We start from the raw sequence: 22,991 nt of genomic DNA on the forward strand, positions 1-22,991 counted from the left end.
GTAATTTCTTGCATATATATTCCATTCTTAGTTGTGTGCTTAGATTATTGGAATTTGGCTAACTCATTGGGAGGGGCCACACCTGGCTTGTGCTGAAGTGATGTACGCTGCTGAGGTCAGAAGGAGAAACCACTCTCCATAGGCAGTTTTTGAAGGACCTCCCCTTTTTGGAGAGGAAGATTAAATGCTCACTGAGGGGAGCTCACTGCTTTTCTGGAGTTATCTTTCCTTCCAGTGGTGTGAGCAGCAGCAACAGTGGCAGACAAATTCTTCAGGCCTGGCTGTAAGCTGTTCTTTCCATTGAAGCTACAAGCCCCAGGTGGTGAGTTAAAATACGAACTCTGTTCTTTTGAATAGACAGGATAGAGCTAGGAGGATTATCCATATTGCTTTCCCCCTATTCCCTTGTCTTTGATTTTATTAATTTGACCTTTGCTGTTTACTTTATTCTCATTAATAAAACTTGATTCATTTGTGGAACAGAGGCTGTTGGGCTCCTTTCTTATTGGTCTGGGAGAAATATCTAAAAAGGAAGTTTGGAGAGGAGGGAGATTTGAACCTTGAGGTCCCTCATTATTTCCGGGACCCCAATATTTCAGTGAGCCACCCAATTAACTCTCCATATGTTAAATTTGGCCCCCACAATTGAATAGTAAAATTTTCTGTTATATATCCTAGTATATAACCTGGTTTAGTGCTTTGTTCAATGACATTCCAGTTCAAAGGTTTTTGAGAACTTATAATAAGGTCTGTATTCAGCACATCCCCAAGGGAAAATAATCTGGGTAAGAAGGAGAGTTCTTGACTTTGGCCTTGACCAGGTCTCATCCTCTTCTATCCTTGCATGTCCCACCCTCTACTTCATCACATTCCTTTGTCCAAGGGAGGCCTTTCAAGCTTTGAAAGGTCTGGGAGATTATAAACTTCCTGTTACTGTTCTACGAGGATTCCCAGATTAGCTATCTGTTGTCTCTATGTTAGCAACCAAAAATGATGAACTTGGATCTGCTATTCTTGAGGGGAACTTCATGAGTAACCAAACTCCAAATGGGAAAAAAGTATTATGCTAGGTAGAAAACATATAAAGTCAGTTTCTTTATTCTAGGGACTTAGCTTCTATTGCTTATAGAAATGCAATGTGGGGAAGGTAGAGCCAATTTCTGCATATTGTAATTGAGAAAAGTACACACACATATATGTAGTTCAAATACATATAATTTAATTCAATTACAAGAATTTTCCATAACTAATTTCTAACAAGCAATTAGTTTTGACCATTAAGATCCTCCCTGAGGGGTAGGGGGAGTCATTGTCACTGGTAAAAAATTATTTTTATTTTATAAATAGATACACATCCTAACAAGATCTCTCTATAAGCAGTCACAATCTAGTATTTTTGGCTTTGGAATAGATATGTATATAGCTAGGTTCCAATTATAGCTATCAAAGAATCCTGTGAAATGATAGCATTATTTGAATTCACTGTGTATATTTCCATTGGACTGGAACCAATAACTATATTTTAAAGAATTGTAATTTTGAACAGTAAAAAAATTTAATACATGTGATGACTTCATGGGCTTCATTTTTAGCATTAATTAGGTCCTAGCCTATACTCTAGAAGGTAATGGCTTAATGATACAACAACGTTAATTTCCTTTAGCCTTTGAATCTGGTTTAGGAGAGACAAATTTACTGCAAAACTTAAACTATTTGACAAGTTTTCCTATTCAACAGTAAGCTTTGTTTTGGGTGATTATCAGGAGGCACTGAGGACTAATTCTGCTTCCATCCTAGAACTTCCTTCTGCACCTGGGCCTCCTCATTTTGGAAGAGCTATTATTTCTTAAGCCCACTCATCATAGATTATATCTTCACAAGGTTAGCTCCCTTTCTCCTTTGGGTGAATTCTTCCTGGAGCCTCCATTTTTTGGAGGAGCCTATTCTGAACTTCCTTCATTTCCCTATCATCCCTGTTCCTGATTTCTTCTGAATTTCCATGCTACCATGCTGGGTACTTTCACTACAGTGGTTTGCTGGGGGTAGCTTGTACTGACTTGAGGCAGCTATTGTTAAATTTTCAGTGTGAACATTTAGGCATTGGAAATTGGCTCATGCTACAAATAGGCCTAAACTTTTTGTGTTGTTGACTGGATAGACTTAAGAAAATGGTGGAGAGGGGGACAGCTAGATGGTAAAGTGCATAAAGCATAGACCTTGGAGTCAGGAGGACCTGAGTTCAAATCCAACTTCAGACACTTGACATTTACTAGCTGTGTGACCCTGGGGAAGTCACTTAACCCCCATTGCCCTTCAAAAAAAAATAAAAACAAAACAAAACAAAAAATAACAACAACAAAAAAGGAAATGGTGGAAAAATGTTAATAATACAGATTAAACTCAAAGGTATGGAATGTATACGTTTTACCAACACACCTCTGCTTTCTTTCCTTTCCTTACTCTATTCTCTTACTTCTCAACTCCCTTTTATTATCTTCCCTTATTAGAATGAAAACTTCTTGAAGACAGAGACCTTCTTTCTTTTTACTTTTATTTGTATTCATATAACTTAGCACAGTGACTGGTTATATAATATTCCTAATAAACACTTTTTTCTTTCTTTTTTTTTTTTACTGAAAGTAATCACATTTTTCTGACAAAATCCAATGTTCCTTTGTTCATTATTTTGAAAGAAACTTGGTATATAGTATTCTCTCCACATAGAGTACTTTTTTTCATTTTAGGTAGAAGTACAGCCATGTATGATGCCATCAATAAGTAAAATACAACTCATCTGGCACTTATAATGTGAAATACAGTTATTAGAATTAGCTAAGTAGAATATATATGGGCCAGGGAGCAATTTCTTTAAAGGGTATGTAGTGTGTGTTATATATTGTATGGATAGTTTTTTGTAACTGAAGAGTCTCCAAGTAGGTCAACAAAGTGAAAAAGTGTAAAAGCATGGAAGTGTGGGGGAGGGGGAAATTAATGATGTCATTTCAATATGATGAATATGATGAATGTCTAAACTGTGGAATGTGTCTTTTAAGAAATAAAATAATGTTTAAATTAACATTTTACTACTTAAAAGTGATGAATTAAATATGATGAAAATTTATCTCCAATTTTCAACACTTTGTGAATCCACTCTTTGTGCCATACTGACTACTGCACCTCACAAAATATTAATTTGTTGGAGGGGATAGTGGTGGGAAAGGAGTTTCTGAGAAGGAACAAACTCTCAAAGGGTCATGAATCAGGAAGTTGTTGATTCACACCCTGGAGCTACCTTGCCCTATGGTCCCATGGAAACATGTAAGCTCTGAATCTCTTGGTCTTAGTGCTTTTCTTTGTTGAGGGAGACGGTTGAGTCATCTTAGCCCTTGGACAGCACCAGCAACTTGGATGCTGGGCCATGCAAGTCTGCAGTCTGCAGGATACGGTTTTGGTTCTCAAAGAGCTCGGCTGTCCGCTGGGAGAGGCACACCACCTGCTATGGCATCTGGCTCTCCAGCAGGGAGCTGAAGCGGCTCAAGGTCATGGCCATGAGGTCCGAGCTCCGGATTTATAGGACCAAGCAGGTGACCTTCTTGAACACCTGTGTGGCTTCAGCTAGCTTCCTCAAGTCCCTCAGGAGCAGATCTGCTTGCTGGTAGGCTCTGGCAGCCTGGAGCAGGCCTTGTTTTTTTTTGTTATTTTGTTCTTTTTTGTGGACTTCCCCCCTCTTTGCAAAACGCCTCTGCTCCCTTGTCCAGCTGTTTGGCGCTGTAGAAGGCTAAGGCAGCTCTCCTCTACTTGAGAGACACATTTTCATACTCTGTTTCAGGAACCCCGTAAAAAGGACATGAGAGGCCTTGAGCAGGTGCTTCAGGGCCTCCTTCGTTTTTTTGAATCTCCATCTCTCCTGGCTCCATAGTGTCATAATCCATCTTCCCTAGTTGCTAAAAAAAATGAGTCAGGCCATTGGGGTGCAGCATTTATATAGAGCCCAATCATCCCAGCAACAGAACCAAACAAATGGTGGGTTGTTGGGGGTGGGGTAGGGGTGGAGAAGCAGGACATCCAACTAATTATGGAAGGGAGGAAAGGTCACTCCTAGCAACTACCAGAGTGGAGGCAGGCACAGAGTGAGGAGTGCGATTCCATAATGCCTAATGGGTCTATGGAGAAGTGGAAGAAGGGTGTATAGCATGTGATCCCTGGGTAGAAGGAGGTGGCCTAACTAATAATGAGACCAGAGCCAAAGACCTTGTCGGGACAGGGGGAAGGTTAAAGGGAGAGTGGGGGGGGGAGGCTCAAACGAAGCAGATGATCAAACCTAGGGATAGCTGAATGGATGCTAAAGAACCAAGGTCCTTTGGGAGAATGAAGTGGTCACAGGCAAAGGACAATGGGGGAAGTGTGCTTGTGACAAAATTCTTAACACTTGGCCTTTGGACAGGGTACCCTCTATCAAGGGTTATGGAGTTCTTCAAGTCTTTTCATTTAGGTTGGGTTTTTATACTAATTTCTTCAAGGGAAAAGGGGGAAAATGAGTGAAATGTTTGCTTTATGGGAGAAAGAAACACTAAAATATCCTATGTTAAAAAGGCATTTATATCAGAATCAAAGTATCACGTGGAGCCTGAAAGATATGATCACAGGCCATGAAGCACAGTAGGTGAAGAAACTGAGACATGGAAGTCAAGTGACTTGCCAAGAATCACATAGATACTAAATGAGCCTGACTTCAAACCCAGGTCACCTGATTTCCAAGTCTAGCATTTTATCCCCTGTACCATTTTTTACACTAAGGATAGATAATGATTGTTAATAAAATCAACTTTTTTGAATTAGGCTTGTCCAACAATTATTTTTTTGTTTTCTGTTTTTTTTCCATTAAAGAATCAACCACCTGTTGATCCCTCTTTGGGTCAGTCATTCACAGCAGGGGTCCCACATTGGATCCTACTGCTTCTTCTCTAAAATCTATTCAGAAAAAATGAGCCAAGGGCAGCTAGGTGGTGCAGTGCATAAAGCACCGGCCCTGGATTCAGAAGTACCTGAGTTCAAATCCGGCTTCAGACACTTGACACTTACTAGCTGTGTGACCCTGGGCAAATCACTTAACCCCCATTGCCCTACACAAAAAAAAAAAAAATGAGCAAAGTTAGAAAAAAATCTGATGCTGGAAAAAGACAGGAAGACCTAAGCCTGAGTGCCAAAAGGAAGCCAAAGGTGAGGAGGAGAAGAAGGGGTGACAAAAAATCCAACTTCACCAGTAATCACTCACAGCATGGGACCTGTGTCTCAGCTACATCAGAGACCCAATACATCTCCATTTTTGGAAGAGGCCTTAGAAAATCCCATTACATGACACAGAAAGAAGTAGATTGGCCAACATGTCTTGTGCTGTTGGCCTAGGTGAAGAAATGAGGAATTTGTAAGAAATAATCCATCAGTGGGTCAGTACTTCACAGCAGGGGGCCACGTTGGCTTCTCCTGCTTTTCCTCTAAAATCTATTCAGAAACAATGAGCAGAGTTACAAAAAGTCTGATGCTGGGAGGAGCAGAAGGGATGACAAAAAAATCCAACTAGGCAGTAATCACTCACAGCTTGGGGCCTGTGTCTACGCTCCATCAGAGACCCAATGCATCTCTCTACTTGGATGAGGCTTGACAAATTCCCATTGGATGACACAGAAAGAAGCATATTAGTCAACATCTTTTGTGCTGTTGGGCTAGGTGAAAAGATGAGGAATTTGTTACAAATAATCCTTCCATGGGTTAGTCCTTTAGAGCAGGGGGCCCACATTCCACTTTGCTGCTAGTTTCAAAAATCTATACCAAAATTTGAGCAGAGTTACAAGACGTCTGATGCTGAAAAAGGAGAGCAAGTAAGGAAGAGAAGAACAACTGACAACAAATCCACCCAGGAAATAACCAATCACAGCAAGGGGCTATATCTCAGCTCAAGCAGAGACCTCCATGAACCTGCCTACTTGGCTATGGCCTGATGGTATCTCTTTGGATGCTGTAGCATAAGAAGGAAATGGGCCAGAATCTCTTGTCCTGTGGGCCTAGGTAAAGAGAGGAGCAAAGTGTCACAAAAAACTCATCCAGGTTTAAGACACTCACAGCAGGGGGGCCTACATAGTCTTTAGTGCACAGTCACTGATATCTCCACATAAACAACCATTACAACTCCCAGAGTTCCGTGCATGTTTGAAGTAAAAGGGTTGAGAATATGTAGGATGTGCAAGAAATCATACATATACACAAATGACAAGTATAGCAGATCTTTTATTTTTTAACTAAATTTCTTTTTCCCACTAATTAACTTTATTTTTTATTTTTTTGCAGGGTAAAGTGACTTGCCCAGGGTCACACAGCTAGTAAGTGTCAAGTATCTGAGGCTGGACTTGAACTCAGGTCCTCCTGAATCCAGGGCCGGTGCTCTATCAACTGTGCCACCTAGCTGCCCCCACTAATTAACTTGAAATAATTAATTGTTCTGGAAATCACAGGTTAACACGTAATACATTCCAGTACAGTTTCTTCCTCCTCCATCCCTTCCTCCTCCTCCTCCTTCTGCTCCTGCTTCTGTTTCTCCTCCTCTTCCGGAAGTAAAAGGGTAAAGGGAAAAGTGGGTGATTGATAGAAGGGAGTGCAGAAGCAGGGGAGAAAAGGGTAAAGAAAGGGGAGGTTGACTGAGAAAAAGGGAGGGGAGATTGGGGGAAGCAGGTGTAAGAAGCAAAACATTGGTTAGGAGGAATAGGGTGAAAGAAGGAGGGGGGAAGTACAAAGGGGATAAATAGGATGGAGGGAAATAGACAGTAATAATAACTGTGAATGTGAATGGGATGAACTCTGCCATAAAATGGAAGGGAATAGCAAAGTGGATTAAAAATAAGAATCCTAAAATATGCTGTTTACAAGAAACACATTTGAAGCAGAGAGATACACAGAGACTAAGGTAAAAGTTTGGAGCAGAATATATTATGCTTTAGGTGAAGTCAAAAAAGCAGGGGTAGTAATTCTTATCTCACAGAAAGCAAAGGCAAAAATAAGGAAGGAAACTACATCTTGCTAAAAGGTACTATAGATAATGAAGTAATATCAATATTAAACATGTATAGCATCCAAATTCTTAGAGGAGAAGTTAAATGAGTTACAAGAGGAAATAGCAAAACTCTACTAGTGGGGGATCTGAATCTTCCCCTCTCAGAATTAGATAAATCTAGCCACAAAATAAATAAGAAAGTAGTTAAAGAGGTGAATAGAATGTTAGAAAAGTTAGATATGATAGATGTCTGGAGAAAATTGAATGAGGATAGAAAGGAATATACCTTTTTCTCAGCGGTACATGGCACATGTTAAAAAAATTGACCACATTTTAGGGCACGAAAACCTTATAGTCAAATATAGAAAGACAGAAATGGGGGCAGCTAGGTGGCGCAGTGGATAAAGCACTGGCCTTGGATTCAGGAGGGCCTGAGTTCAAATCCAGCCTCAGACACTTGACACTTAACTAGCTGTGTGACCCTGGACAAGTCACTTAAACCTCATTGCCCTGCAAAAATTAAAAAAAAAATTAAAAAAAAAAGAAAGACAGAAATAGTAAATGCAACCTTCTCAGATCATGATACAATAAAAATGTTGGAAGGCATCTCAGGGGTCATCTATTTTAATTTATACCAGGACAAGATTCATTCCCTCTAACAGTCAATAAGTGGTTATTCACTCATTTTTATAGGTTAATAGTGACAGGGAACCTACCAACTACTCAGGCAAATCCATTCTAAATTTGATTATCTCTAATTGTTAGGAAGTTTGTTTTTTTCTTCTCTTGTCAAACTTAAATCTGCCATTGTTTACCTTCTACCCTTTGCTCCTGATTTTGATCTCTAGGGCCAAACAGAATAAGTTAAATCTATTAATCTTTTGTTTACCTGACAGTCATTCAAGTATTTTAAGACACCGGCCCTCAAACCAACCTCAAGGGAGATTAGGTATACAGCGGAAACAAGAACTAAGAAGAGAATCATGGGAAATGTTAAAGGATTGGCAGGAGAAATAGGAGCCAGCAAAGGGAATAGAGAGCTAGATAGAGAGTTAGAAAGAGAAGGAATCCATGAAAGCCTGCTGTCATGGGAACCAAGGAATTAGAGAATATCAATAAGGAGGAGGTAAGTGTCAAATGCTCTGGAGAGATCAAGAAGGATGAGAACTGAAAAAAAAAAGACATTGAATTTAGGTATTGAGATAATCCTTGACCTTTAAAAGAACAGTTTTTTTTAGAATGAAGGGGACAGAAGACAAATCAAAATAATCATTCCTGAAAAAGAAATGAAAAAAAGTATAATTCTTCTAAGTACTCAAAACTGCATTGTTTTTCAGCAAATGGAAAGGACTAATAAATGATCTTGGTTATATGTGTTCTAAAATGACAAGCCTGACACTTAGAGGATGGAAAAAAGAGCATAGTTTGTGGAACTAATGACATTATATTGCTCAGCAGGGAGTGATTTCATATTGAGAGAAGTATTGTTTTGAGAATTATTGTTTCTATAAAATGGGTTTATGGTAATCCAAAAATATATTTAAGCAAGTAAAAAGACAGTACTCGGTGAATATACTGAAAATGTCTCCTGTCTTCCTAAAGGCTGTTTTGCCCTGTGCCAGAACTGGCCCACATAGCCGTGCATAAATAGAATCCCTCTGTTACACTAATTAAAATCAAACAAAAGTTGTATAGTGGAAAGGGGCAAGAGGAATTATTGTCTCTATTCCTGAAACTAAAGGTGTTTATCTGTAAGTAACTCTCAACAATAATAAGGTACTCAAACACTGTGGTGGTTAGAATTGGCATAATTCAGAGGAATTACTTTTTTTTTTTTTTGGTGAGGAAATTGGGGTTAAGTGACTTGCCCAGGGTCACAGAGCTAGTAAGTGTTAAGTATCTGAAGCCAGAGGTAACTAGGTGGTGCAGTGGATAAAGCACTGGCCCTGGATTCAGGAGGACCTGAGTTCAAAATCAGCCTCAGAGACTTGACACTTACTAGCTGTGTGACCCTGGGCAAGTCACTTAACCCTCATTGCCCTGCACAAAAAAAAAAAAAGTGTCTGAGTCCATATTTGAACTCAGGTCCTCTTGACTCCAGGGCCAGTGCTCTATACACTGTGCCACCTAGCTGCCCCAGAATTACTTTTTTGAATATTTTATTTTCCCTTAATTACATGTTGAAATAGTGTTTAAATTTTTGTGGTATTTTTTTAAAATTTTGAGTTTCAAATTCTAACCCTCCCTGCCTCCCTGAGACTATAGTCAATCTGATATAGATTATCCATGTGCAATCATGTAAAACATTTCCAATACAATATGTATAATGTATAATTATAATTATAATATAATAATGTATAGTTGTATACATTATATAGAATCAGAACCAGAACAAGATGTAGATAAACAGCATTATTTCAAAAAGTATTTGGAGAATCAGTCCTCTCATTTATCCTGTAGGAGGTCATTGAATGTTTCTGAGTAGTGATATGATAAATACATACCACTGTATCATGAAGACTCATTTGGACAGGATGAACTTCAAAGAGGGGGCAGCTTGGCAACCTGGATCATAGATTAACTTTATTGTCAGAAAAAGAAAAAAAACTAATTTCAAGTCCAGTCTTTAACATATACTAGCTGTGTGACCATAATCAAGTCAAAATCAGTTTGATTGACTTAATTACACATAAATTGGAAAGTCAAGGTGACATAGGTAGTCTGTATCATAATTAAGATTTGAACCCAGGTCCTTATATTATAGGTCCAGTGCTCTTTCCACTGCATCACATTGCATCCCTTCACACATGGAGTGTTAGAAAAAATTGAAATAATCCCTCCCCTTAAGGAATTTACAGTTTAGCTATGAGGAATAAAATAGAGATGAAGATAGAATTAAGGAAGGAAGGAAGGAAGGAAGGAAGGAAGGAAGGAAGGAAGGAAGGAAGGAAGGAAGGAAGGAAGGAAGGAAGGAAGGAAGGGAGGGAGGAAGGGAAGGAGGAAGGGAAGGAGGAAGGGAGGAAAAATATTTGTAAATTGCAAGGTATAATACTTATAGTACGTATCCCACACGTTTAATGTGAGTCAAGTGTGTATATAAAAAAAAAACTTTGCACACTTTAAAACAAAATCACTATAATGTGTCATTTAATAATACACACTAATTCCCTCAGTAAGTTTGATAATTGTCTCACAATTTTCTCCTCCTCAACTCCTGCCATCATAATAAGAAAATTCAGCATATATATTGACTCTCCCTCAAATAATCTAGCCACTCACTTCCTCAACCTACTCACTTACCATGAGCTACTCCCCTATCACAAAGATTTTCATACCATTATTCTTGCCACAATTCACAAATACACAACCTCTATGTAGAAGAATAAACCATAATGTATTGGACTTTCATGTCTCCTTCTGCCTTCCCTTATAAAACTTCTTCATCCATAATGTGAACTCCAATCCCTTGACCCCTATATTTTATTTCAGGCAAATTCCCTTGCACTAGCTACTCTTTCTTCTTCTCCCTATCTTGGCTCCTTGGTGAAGCAATTCAACTCTACACTGTCTTCCTCTCTTGAATTCTTACCCCCTTTATCATATTACTGATTACACCCAGCCAATCCTGAGCCTTGGATCACTCCCATAATTCATTGTCTGCTCCTTCATAGGTGCTGCTGAATGAAAGAAAATCAATCAACCATTTAAACTGGATACACTACAGATTTATATTACATAACTTAAACTGGGCCCTCACTAATATTAGGTAACTTACCTATATCTTCCTTATAAACTCACTATATCCACATTGGCTCTTCCAAATCTTTTCATTACTGCTCAAATGTCCCATGGCTCCCTATGCCCCACTCTCTCAGCTGAGAACCTTTCCTCATAATTTACAAAAAAATTGAAGCCATTCTCTGTCAACTCCCCTTCTCTCCTCTTTCTCATCTTCTATCATGCAGATGCTTTCTGACATTTTCTCCTCCTTCATTCCTGCCTCACATAATGAACTGACTTTAATCCTCACTAAGGCTAACCCCTCTAATTTTTCAAGCGACCCATTTCATCTTGTCTCCTCCAACAGGTTGCCCCCTCTGTCATCCCTACTCTATCACTTACTTTAAATCTCCCTGTCTAGTGGCTCATTTTCCATTGTCTACAAATATTCCCATGGCCCCCTCATCCTGAAAAAAACCCTTCATTTATTCCTTCCATCCCTACTATCATCCTATATATCTTCTGCCCTTGGTAGCAACAATCCAAAAGGCTATCAAAAATAGGTGCTTCCATCTTTTCTCATCTCACTCTCTTTTTAAGTCCTTATAATTTGACTTCCAATCTTATTATTGCACCTAACTCTTTTCTCTAAAATCTGAATCCAATGGTCTTTTGTCAAACCTCATTCTCCTTGACCTCTCAAGCCTTTGACACTACAAATTACTCCCTCCTCCCTGATATTCTCTTCTGTCTAAGTTTGTAGGACATTACTCTCTCCTAGTCCTCCTCCCACCATCTGACTGCTCCTTCCCTGTGTCCTTTGCTAGATACTCTTCCAGATGACCTTGTCTAACCCCAGGTGTCCCTCAGGGTTCTGTCCTTGACCATCTTTTCTTCTCCCTCTATCTACTTCACTCCCATGGATTTAATTAACATCTCTAAGTTGATGATTCTCAAATATACCTATCCCACCTCAAAGTCTCTGTTGACCTCCACACTGGCATCTCCAACTGCCTTTCAGACATCTCAAACTGAACAGCTAGCAGACATCTTGAACTAAACATATCCACAATGGAACTCATTATCTTTCCCTGTAACCCATCTATCCCCACATTTCCAATGACTGTAGAATATAAAACTGTCCTCTAGTCCTTCAGTCCTGCAAACTAAAAGTCATCCTGGATTCCTTAATTTCTCTCACCCCCCACATCCAATCTGTTGACAAGGCTTGAATTCACTTTTGCAACAGATACTGAAACCACTCTGGTACAGGCTCTCATCTCCTTGTGTTTGGATTATTGGAATAACCTACTGCTTGGTCTGCCTGCCTTAATTCTCTCCCTATTCTAATTCCTCCTCCATTCACCCATTAACTTGATTTTTAAGGCCCAGGTCAGATCATGTCAACCCTACACCACCCAACAAAAACCAATGGTTTCCTATTGTGCCCAGGATCTAATACAAAGTATTCTGTTTGATATTCAATGACTTTTATAACCCAGCCCCCTCCAACCTTTACAGTATTTTTACAACTTATTTCCTGACACATATTCATCAATCCAGTGACACTGGCCTCCTGGTTGTTCCACAAATAAGACACTCCATCTCTTTCAGCTTCTGGCATTTTCTCTAGACAATCCTTTCATGCTTGAAACCCTCTTTCTCCTCCCTCTGACCTACTTGGCTTCCTTTAATTCTAAACTAAAACCCTATCTTCTACAGAAAGCCTTGGCCAACCTCTCTTAATTCCAGTGCCTTCACTTGGTTAATTACTTCCTAATTATGCTTTATATAGCATGCTTCATATATATTTGTTTGCATGCTGTCTCCCCCATTATTTTGTCTCATTTTGTATGCCCAATTCCTAGCACAATGCCTGACACATTGTAGGTATTTAATCAATGATTACTGATGATTAATTGCTTAGGATCTGATTACTAGGCCATAAAGCACAGACATAGTATTTATTTTGTTTTTTTTTTGTTGTTTTTGCAGGTCAATGAGGGTTAAGTGACTGGCCCAGGGTAACACAGCTAGTAAGTGTCAAGTGTCTGAGACCTAATTTGAACTCAGGTCCTCCTGAATCCAGGGCCGGTGTTTTATCCACTGTGCCACCTAGCTGCCCAAACAGACATAGTATTTAAAGGAAAAAAAATATCCTAGAGGTCACCTAGTCCAATGACATCAAACTCAAATAGAAAGGGATTCCTTTGGGCTGCATGCTAAATTAGAAAACCACAAATTAACATTCTCTATTTAGATTATCTTTTTATTCATGTTGTTACACATTTCCCAATTGCATTTTAATCTGGTAGTTTGACACTTCTGGTATTTCCAGCCTATGATTTTATATTTGAAGAAACTAAGGGCCAGAGAGACATTATTTGACTTGATCAGGGTCTCTATAAGTAATATATGACATGTGAACCCACCTAGCTTTCTGTCTACAAATCCAGCATTTGTTCCACTGTATGACAAGCAATGTCAGGGATCTTTCCATTACATAGCATAGCACTTTGCCTTTCAGATCATTGATTCTTGCCCATTGAATTCAGATCACATTTCTCATTAGTGAAACTTTCAGATTAACAAGCTGGTCAACTGCACTACTGAAGATCAGGAAGGTGATTCCCAGGAATGTATTAATTACATTTATCTTATAAATAGAGAAAGTATGACAGTGGGTAGAGTGGTGGGGTTGAAAATAGGAAGATGTAAGCTTTTTTTTTTTTACAGTAGTAATAATAAAAAGAAAATAGGACTGAAAAAGGAAAACTAAAATTTAGAGGGAAACAGTACTGTGCAAATCTCCACAACTTTACTAAATAGTACTTCCAAGAATCCTTATAGTAGATGAGTTCTCTTGACATGGTTTATTATTTTAATAAAAAATACAACTGAATATATATCACAGATTATATGAAACTTTATACACAATGATATTCTTTCTGCAGAGTAACAAACAGTGATGTATACTTGAATTAAAAAATGAATTATCTACAATCCTTTAAAGTACAATTTGTTTAAAGGTTTAAGCAAACTATAAAACAAAGGATATTTTCAAATGAATCTATAACATTAAAAATATGTAAGGCATATTTATGTTCAGTTTTTCAAAGATCATTATTTCTTATAAAAGGTAAATTTATTTGTGCGTAAGAAAACATCAATTGTCTTCAACTTATTCAATGTAAAATGTTAGAAGTGTTCTTTATCTGATGGATCCCATTAATATTCTCTGTTGTCCCTTTTCCAAAAGATTCAAATTAAAAAATATCAATTTGGGATCCTATAGTGGCTGTTTAAATAATCCCAAATTTTAGGAAATGTTCCAGTTAAAACTCACAAAAGATATTCACCATTTCCCCAAGTTATTTTAAGGTTATTCAAATGCTTAGGTTGCATGGGCTGTGCTGTAGGGCCAAGTGCTCTTGTGAAAACAGCTGAAATGAAATTGAATCAACAAAACTGGAAGGTACTTTGGCATAGACAAAGTATTCATTGCAGATTTGTTTCCTTATTGCTCTCTTTACAGGAGAAGGAAGGATCACAACACAAAGTGCACTTACTACTATGATCTGAGTAGTGTCAGTGTTACCCTGCTTTCTGATTCAGTTGGTAAAGTTAATGAGAATTCAAAAAAGATGCCAGAGGGGAAAAAAAAAAAAAGCAAAGTTGCCATTCATACTTAAACTGCTTGCTGCATCATTTCCCTCTTGAAAAGACTCTCTCTGATGGGCACCTGCACAATGGCACCCTCCTGGTTTATCAGTTATTCTGTGTGGAAATGTGGAAGTGCAAAGGGGTGTGTCAAAAAGGCAACTTTAAATATGGCAACTTCAGCAGATCCTGGAGCACTGTGATCACAGGTTTCTGCTTTTTTCAAAGTAGCTTTTTGAATATTTTGAATGGAGCTAATTAAGCTCCTTAGGCTAGCTGGGTTCACTGTTGGAGGCAGAAAGAGTAGTGGATATTTTTGCATCCATGGTGAGAGGGAACAGGAGCACTCCATGGAGGGGGAGGTACAAGTGGTAATGGTTATATCCATGAGCCTTCTGTAGAGGGTAGAGTTGGAGATGATAGAGATGGCTGCTGAACTGAGTTGCTGTACTTGGTCCAGTGTTTTTCAGTGCTTTCAAATGCCAAGCATTTTGATTTCTTCAGGGCTAAAGTCTTTCTTTTTCTCCTCTCTTCCCTGGATCATGGCTCTTGCCAGTCTTCAATGCTGGTGAATCAGTTAGCTTTTTCTTTGTGCATTCTGTGGCAATTGTCAATTACTCTTTTAATTTTGTGAGGATCTTAAACTTTGGTTTCTTCAAATTGATTAATAAAATTTCACTAAGTAAAGGTATCTGTAAAAGACAGGTAACAGTAAGCGTGAGGTTCTTACAGACTTCCTGAGACAGCCTGGCTTCTAGCACAGCCACCACAGCCTCAAATGGTACAGGAGAGAACTCATTGGCTGATATTGTGTTAGGGGGCCAATTGTAAGTCATTTCAAAAAGTAAGTTTCTGAAGCAGTGGACATCCACACTTTCTAAATTCCTAAATTGTGAGAAATAGAATCATTTTGTCATCCAAATGTTTTTATTTGATGGAGTTTAAGACTCTGGATCTTCTTAGGGTTGCAATATTTCTTCAAGAAATATTTTGCCAGCCTCAGACACTTAACACTGACTAGCTGTGTGACCCTGGGCAAGTCACTTAACTCCAACTGCTTCACTAAAAAACAAAAAAGAAAAGAAAAGAAAAAAGAAAAGAAAGGGTCTTTTGGTTTTACCTTGTAGAAAAGTTCTTTTAGTGTTCTTTTTAATTAAAAATATTGGTTTTTTCAGTCATGTTACACTTTTCATGGCCCCATTTCAGGTTTCCTTGACAAAGATCCTGGAGTGGTTTGCCATTTACTTTTCTGGCTCATTTTAGAGCAGAGCAAATTGAAGCAAACAGGGTGACTTGCCTAACATCACTCATTAAACATCCCAATGACCAAAGAGGATGATTCACTGGCTGTGACAAAGGTGACTCAGTAGATGTGAAGGTGAAAACAAGAAAGAAGACGTATGGTTATCCATTGAAAATCCTTATGCAACAGGTACTTGACAGGAACAAGGTCAGAGCAGCTTACTCCAAGCTGATTTTTTGCATGGTTCTTACTCTTCATTAAGAAATACCTCTATGGTGCTGATACTCAAACCAGGAAGAACCAAAACAGAGAGGGAAAATTATGGACCAATCTCGCTAATGCAAATCAATGCACAAAATTTAAATAAAATACTAGCAAAAATATTACAGCAATATATCACAAGGATCATACAATATGACCAGGTGGGATTTATACCAGTAGTGCAGGGCATATAAAGAGTGATTAAGAGAGCATGGAATTGTTTAGCTATCAGATTTCTAGGCAGGGGAAGAATTTAGGACCAAAGATGATATAGAGATTAAAATAAAATGTAAAATAGATCATTTTGTTTAAATATAAAATTAAAAAGTTTTTTTTCAGAAACAAAACTAATGTAACCAATATTACAAGGGAACCAGAAAACTGGGAAAGAATTTTTGAAACAAATATCTCTGATAAAGACCTAAATTCTCAATTATATAGAGAACTGAGTCAAATTTATAAAAACACAAATCTTTCCCCAATTGATAAATAGTCAAAGGATATGAACAGGCAGTTTTCAGACAAAGAAATCAAAGCTATCTATAATCAGATGAAAAAATGCTTATGATCACTATTGATCAGAGAAATGCAAATTAAAACAACTCTGAGGTATAACATAACCAGAAAATATTGAATGTTGGAAGGGATGTAGGAAAGCTGGGATGCTAATCCACTGTTGGGGGAGTTGTGAAAATATCCAACCATTCTGGAGAACAATTTGGAACTATGCCCAAATGGCTATGGAATTGTGCTTCCCTTTTGATCCAGCAAAACCAATTCTAGATTTAAATCCCAAAGACATCCCCCAAAAGAGAAAAAGACCTATTTGTACAAAAATATTTATAGCAGCTCTTTTTGTGGTGTCTGAGAATTGGAAATCAAAGGAATGGCCATCAATTGGGGAATGGCTAAACAAGCTGTGGTATATGATGGTGATGGAATATTATTGTGCTATAAGAAATGACAAGAAGTATGATTTCAGAAAGGCCTGGAAAGACTTGTATGAACTGATGTAAAGTGAGCAGAACCAAGAGAACATTGTGCACAGAGTGTGATGAACAACTGTGAATGACAACTATTCTAAACAATACAATGATCCCAGACAATCCCAAAGTAATATTGATGAAACAAACTATCTGCTTCCAGAGAAAGAAGTGATAATTGAACACAGACTGAAGTATGCTATTTTTCACTTTCTTTCAATTTTTACTTTTATTCAAGTTTTCTTGTACAAAATACCTAATATGGGGATGTTTTATATAATCATACATGTATAATCTATATCTGATTGCTTACCACCTCAGGAAGGGGAAGGGGGAGGAAGGGAAGGAGAGATAAAAATTAGACCTCAAGAGTATAAATAAAAATGTTTATTAAAAAATAAATAAATACCTCTTTGGTATCCTCCAATCTATATCTTTCAGTGGTTCCATCACTTCCTACTTTAGTTCCCATTGAAAGAATATTGAAATCTGTTAATTCAGGACTCTCTTGCCTCTCCTCTACACTTTCCTTCCACTCATAAAGTTGGGTCTACTATCTTTCTCTTGCTAATTGAATTTCTGAGCCTGCTTCTGAAAAAAATGTACAGGGACAAAATTCCCTACCAATCCATCCTTAACAGTCCATTCAACCACTCCCAACCTACACTGAATCTTCTTATCCCAACACTGGTCATATCTATTCAAAGTTTTTAAATTAAGTAGCTAGTTATTGGGCCTTTTGAAATTATTTTTGCATTGTGAAATCTGCATTATTTTTTATTATAGTACCCAAACATGTCTAAGAAGTTTCCCTTAAAGTAACTAATTTTCTGACAGAAAACTTTGTATCTCATTAGAAGGACTTCTCAGTTGAATCTCCTACATTTCTCTGTAATCCATAGAGGCCCTTAGGCCTCTATACCCAACATTTTATGTATTCATAAGCCTGTTTTTGAAGACTAATTCACCTATAATTACCTCTCATTCACCTATGATGACTATAATTCATGGCTATAATGACCAGTGTCTTAATTTACTGCCCTTTGAAGACAGGTATGCTAAGAAAGCAGGCCATTCCAAAGTTGGGATTATAGATTTGTTCAGCCCTAGATGTTACATAAATGGCATATTCTACTGCAATGTCACCTTAGAAGTAACCTCCCATAGCCCCTATTCCATGATTCTATTCATAATCTGTGCCAGGTCTGCTAGTGATATAAGAGGAAAATTATCTATGATAACAAAATGACTATGATTCTAGGGATTCTTTACTCATGAGGTTGATAGAAGTAGATTATTAAATAAATGCTACATTGGAGACTCAGTCCCATCTAATGTTGATGGATGTTTTATCAAACCTCACTTCATATCAACTCTCCTAGACAATTGCAAGGTACCAAGTACAATCACATATAACCCCCATGACCATGTTCCCACATATCAGGATCCAAGGGGAGACACACAGTGACATATCCAAAGTAGGGGATACTCTCAGGGGCTCTGTCAATGTGGCCACACTCTTCCCACATTCCAAAGGCTTATCTGGTTCTAATTCTCCTTCTGAGAGGTACCAGAAGAGCTACACATTCCCATGATATCTACCCATCTAAATACCATTTGAGTACTCTTCCTTCCTCTTAAATCCTTTACTACAAATTGCCCCAGCACAACCATGAAGACTTGTTAAAGCTCTTCTGCCCTCAAATCTGTACTGCCTTTTGAAAAGTACTGATTTGGCTCAGAGATTTTGACCTACTTCCCCATGTCTATGGGGCTGGCAGATACAAACTGGAGAAACAACCTTGTAAGTCCCTATTCTTAAACCCATCCAAAATCTGTTTCCTTCAAGTTCTCAAGTGGGTAGGGATACCTGAAAATGTCTCATCACAGAACATTGAATATTACTATTGAACAATTTGTTAAACGAATAAAAGCTATGGAGGTGGATCTAAATAGTAAGGGATTCAAAAGGCATTTCATGGAAATGAAATCGATAATACTTTTCCTCTTTCAAGCTAACATTCTAAAATGTACATTCAGTTCCTTAATCTTTACCCATGCCAGGGGCAGCTAGATGGTGCAGTGGATAGAGCACCGGCCCTGAATTCAGGAGTACCTGAATTGAAATCCGACCTCAGACACTTAACACTTACTAGCTGTGTGACCCTGGGCAAGTCACTTAACCCCAATTGCCCCGCCCCCCAAAAAAATCTTTACCCATGCCTTTGTCATGCCAAAGAGAAATAAAACATTGAGTATAATCAGAAGGATTAGAAATGTTATAAATGAATATATTAATGGATATGTGTCATATCTGTCTACTAGACAAGAAACCCCATAAGAGTATGCAATATTATCTAAATTTTGTATTTCTCTCAGTACTTAGCAAAGAGCACTGCACACAGCAGGAAAGCATACAACAAATGTTTGTTTAGATGAGTTGAATTGAATCTGACCTCATCAATGTAGTTTCAGAAAATCAACCTGAGTTAAAGCTAGACTTTTGTGTGCTTCATAAAAGGAAATTATTTGGATATTCTTACTCAAAGTAAAGACCTGGAGCTAGCTTTTTAAATTTTTAACAGAGATACTCTCTGGGTTGGAAATGCCTATGTTATATTCAAATATAGATGCTGACCAGGACAGATATGTCTGAGAATCAGAAGAGTGCTCAGGATTGGAGTAAAAAGGGAGAGAGTACATAGAACAAGGATTCTTAACATTTTTGGTATCATGGACCTCTTTGGCAGGCTGGTAATGCCTACAAACCCCTTCTTAGAATGGTTTTAAATAAAAGGAGGAAATGATACATTCCAGTTGGAAGTCAACAAAAATAAAGATGCAAGTTATTTGTTTCTTTTCCCCTGACCCCCATTCAAGTTCATACACTATGTGAAATCAATCCGTGAACCTCTTCGGAATCTTTGGGTGCCAGTTTAAGAACCTGTGATGCAGAGAGAAAAGAAAAGAGTTCTGAATTGATGTTATTTTAATGTGACAGGTAGTATAAACTAAGTGTACATGTCAGGACACTGTCAGACCTATTCTTATTCATACCTGGTTTGTTCCTCTGGTTTTCTGAACTTATTGCAAAACATTCATTTTGGAAAATTAATGATTAACCAGCAGGGGCATGTTGATAGATAGATAGATAGTTTGATGATAGATAGAAAGATAGATAGACACATACAGACAGACATACATACATAGCTATCTTGATTGGTACATAGATAGATACATGGGAACAGAGAGAGATAAATGATATTAATCTAGATAGATATATGCATATATGTAGCCACCAGAGGGTGCTCTAACTACACATAATAAAGTTGCTTTATTCCCTCCCCACTCCCCCCCCCCACCCCATTGGCTAAAGTTTTCTCCCAACTAAGCACCACTGGCATCAGGTTCTGTATCGATTTCATAGATACTATCTGGAAGATGTTCCAAAATTACTAAAACTAACAATCAGAAAATTTCTCATATCCACTCCCTAGTCCCCATCTCATTTTGAGGGTATTTCTTTCTGATTCAATCATGGAACTTAGACACTTTGCTTTTTGATGACCATGTGATTTGTTGATACACAATGTACTTGAGTTTTATACTTAAAACCATAGCATTGATGAAGGATTAAATTTGAAAGTTTTTAAAAAGCAAGCTGCATTGGGGCAGCTAGGTGGCACAGTGGATAAAGCACCAGCCCTGGATTCAGGAGTACCTGAGTTCAAATCCGGCCTCAGACACTTGACACTTACTAGCTGTGTGACCCTGGGCAAGTCACTTAACCCCAATTGCCTCACAAAAAAAAAAAAAAACAAGCTGCATTGAAACTGCTTTGCCCAAAAGAATCTCCTCAGGGGCAACTAGGTGGTGCAGTGGATAAAGTACCAGCACTGAATTCAGGAGGACCTGAGTTCAAATCTGACCTCAGACACTTGACACTTCTGTGACCCTGGGCAAGTCACTTAACCCTCATTGCCCCTCAAGCAAAAAAAAAAAAAAAAGGAATCTCCTCCCCAAAAGATCTTTCCATTGACATATAAGAGGAAAGAGAAAAAAGGAAAGGGTTTTGTTTTTATTTGGCAGGTAGTACGATAGAGAAAACTCCATAAGACATGTACACTGATTATTTTTGGGAGAAAAATAGGAGGAAATTGTGAGTGTTTGGCATACTCTTTACAGTATTACCAAAGCTGGTGTAAGGGGTGGAGTCATGGCAACTGCTAAGGCTTCAATATGTTCCAGGCCTCTGGGCAATTGCTGCAATTCTCAAAGATTTGTTCCCATTCCTAGTTCACTATATTTGGCTATGATTGCAGCTTTGTTGAGGTTTACCTCAACCTTGGGATCCCAGGAAGCCTTTCCACTTTTGACCACCTAGAAAATCCAGCACAGAGTGGGACAAAGGCATTTAGCTGCTCTGACCTGGATGAATGGAAATAATGAAGTAGAATTTTGCCAGGGACATCTAACTACATTAATTGCTTGGAAGGAATGTACCAGCAGACTTAACTTCTGGCTAAAGCCAATGAAGCTATGCAGAAGATAAGCTATAATTTGCATGGCAAAAATCCTGACTTCTCAAGTGAATTAATTCATGTGTGTGTGTGTGTGTGTGTGTGTGTGTGTGTGTGTGTGTGTGTGTGTGTGTGTAGATAGAGTTGGGGAAACAAAGGAAGGTTGGGAACAGGAATTTAGGACCTCAGCATCTCTAGAGAATTCTCTATTCTCTTTTCAATATATGCTGTGCTTTTGTCCAACATCTAGCTCCTTCTTTTATGCTTTGCTTGATATTAATTATCAAAGATCTATTAAAGTTTACTTTGTTGTTGTATCTTTTAAGCCATCTTGTAAGATTCTGACATGCATGAGAGCACACTGTTGGAGGAGAATCTTTAATAAAGTTGGTCTTTTTCTCTCCTGAATTCAATGCTTTTCCGTAGTCAACAAAGAATAAGCACAGTGAAATTTTGGGTTCTATGTACATTTCAGACAATTTTATGTGGTGTACTATAGAATATCATTTGCAAATGTTTAACTATTTTCTCCTCAAACATTCACCAAAGATATAGATAGATAGATATACATAGCTTTTTAAATTATTTTTCAGAAGAGAGGAAGTATGTATAAAGGTTGGTAATTATTGACATTACTTGGTGCCCTTTTTGGTAATAATGAGGTCCATTATTTTTTTTTTTACAAAACATTTGGCATCCTTCCCACTTCCAAGTGCCTTGAGAATTGATTTCCTACAAGTATATAGATTCTGAAATAAATTCCATGTCAGACTCTTACCAGGTGTGTGACCCTAGGCATGTTACTTAATACCTCCTAGCCTCAGTTTCCTCATCTGAAAGAATGAAGATAATAATAACAGCATCTTTCTCACAAGGTTGTTCTAAGAATCAAATGAAGTCAAATAAAGAAGGTGTTTTGTGCATGAATATGTAAATGCTATTAATTATTATTAACCTAGCTATTCTTTCCAATTTGTTTGCTCTAATGCCTTATATATTCTAATATCAAATTGCTAGTAGTGCTAAAAGAAGTGTAAATAGAAAAAAGGATAAAGACAGGAAGAACATATTGCTGAAACAAAGTACACATAGGAAAAAAAAGCTATGTGGCAGGCAATGCAACTTTTCTTCTTGACAGGAACCAGAATAATGACATTTACTTTGATCCTATCTATGCATAGTTCTGATTCAATCAAACATCCATTTATGTTGGATTGTGCAGAGAGCACTGCATTGGGTGCCAAGGACAGAAAATGCTGCATCCTCTGTCCTCAACAATGTACTTCCTCCATCACACCATCAGGGACACCTGGAGTGTTTCAGCCAAAGTAAGAAACAAGAAAGACCAACCTTTAAAATTTTTGCTGGTTCCCCCTTTCTTTTATCTACTCACAACTAGACACCAATTACTGTCATTTCCCCAAATCTCTATCCTTCACTGCATTACATCCCTATTCCAGTGGCCACCCCTCTCCAAAGTCCTTAACTTCCAGGCCAGATAACTCATGCACTGTAAGGAATTCTGGCCACTGTCTTCTGCCCTGCTCCTATACCTTTAG

General features: G+C 38.0%; 1 pseudogene; it reads right to left on the bottom strand.

Annotated features, from left to right (window-relative positions):
* Positions 1–14,537: 14,537 nt before the first annotated feature.
* LOC122747793 lies at positions 14,538–21,130 on the bottom strand (annotated as a pseudogene).
* Positions 21,131–22,991: the final 1,861 nt, after the last annotated feature.

This window comes from Dromiciops gliroides, chromosome 3 (assembly GCF_019393635.1).
Source record: "Dromiciops gliroides isolate mDroGli1 chromosome 3, mDroGli1.pri, whole genome shotgun sequence".
NCBI classification, from domain to species: domain Eukaryota; kingdom Metazoa; phylum Chordata; class Mammalia; order Microbiotheria; family Microbiotheriidae; genus Dromiciops; species Dromiciops gliroides.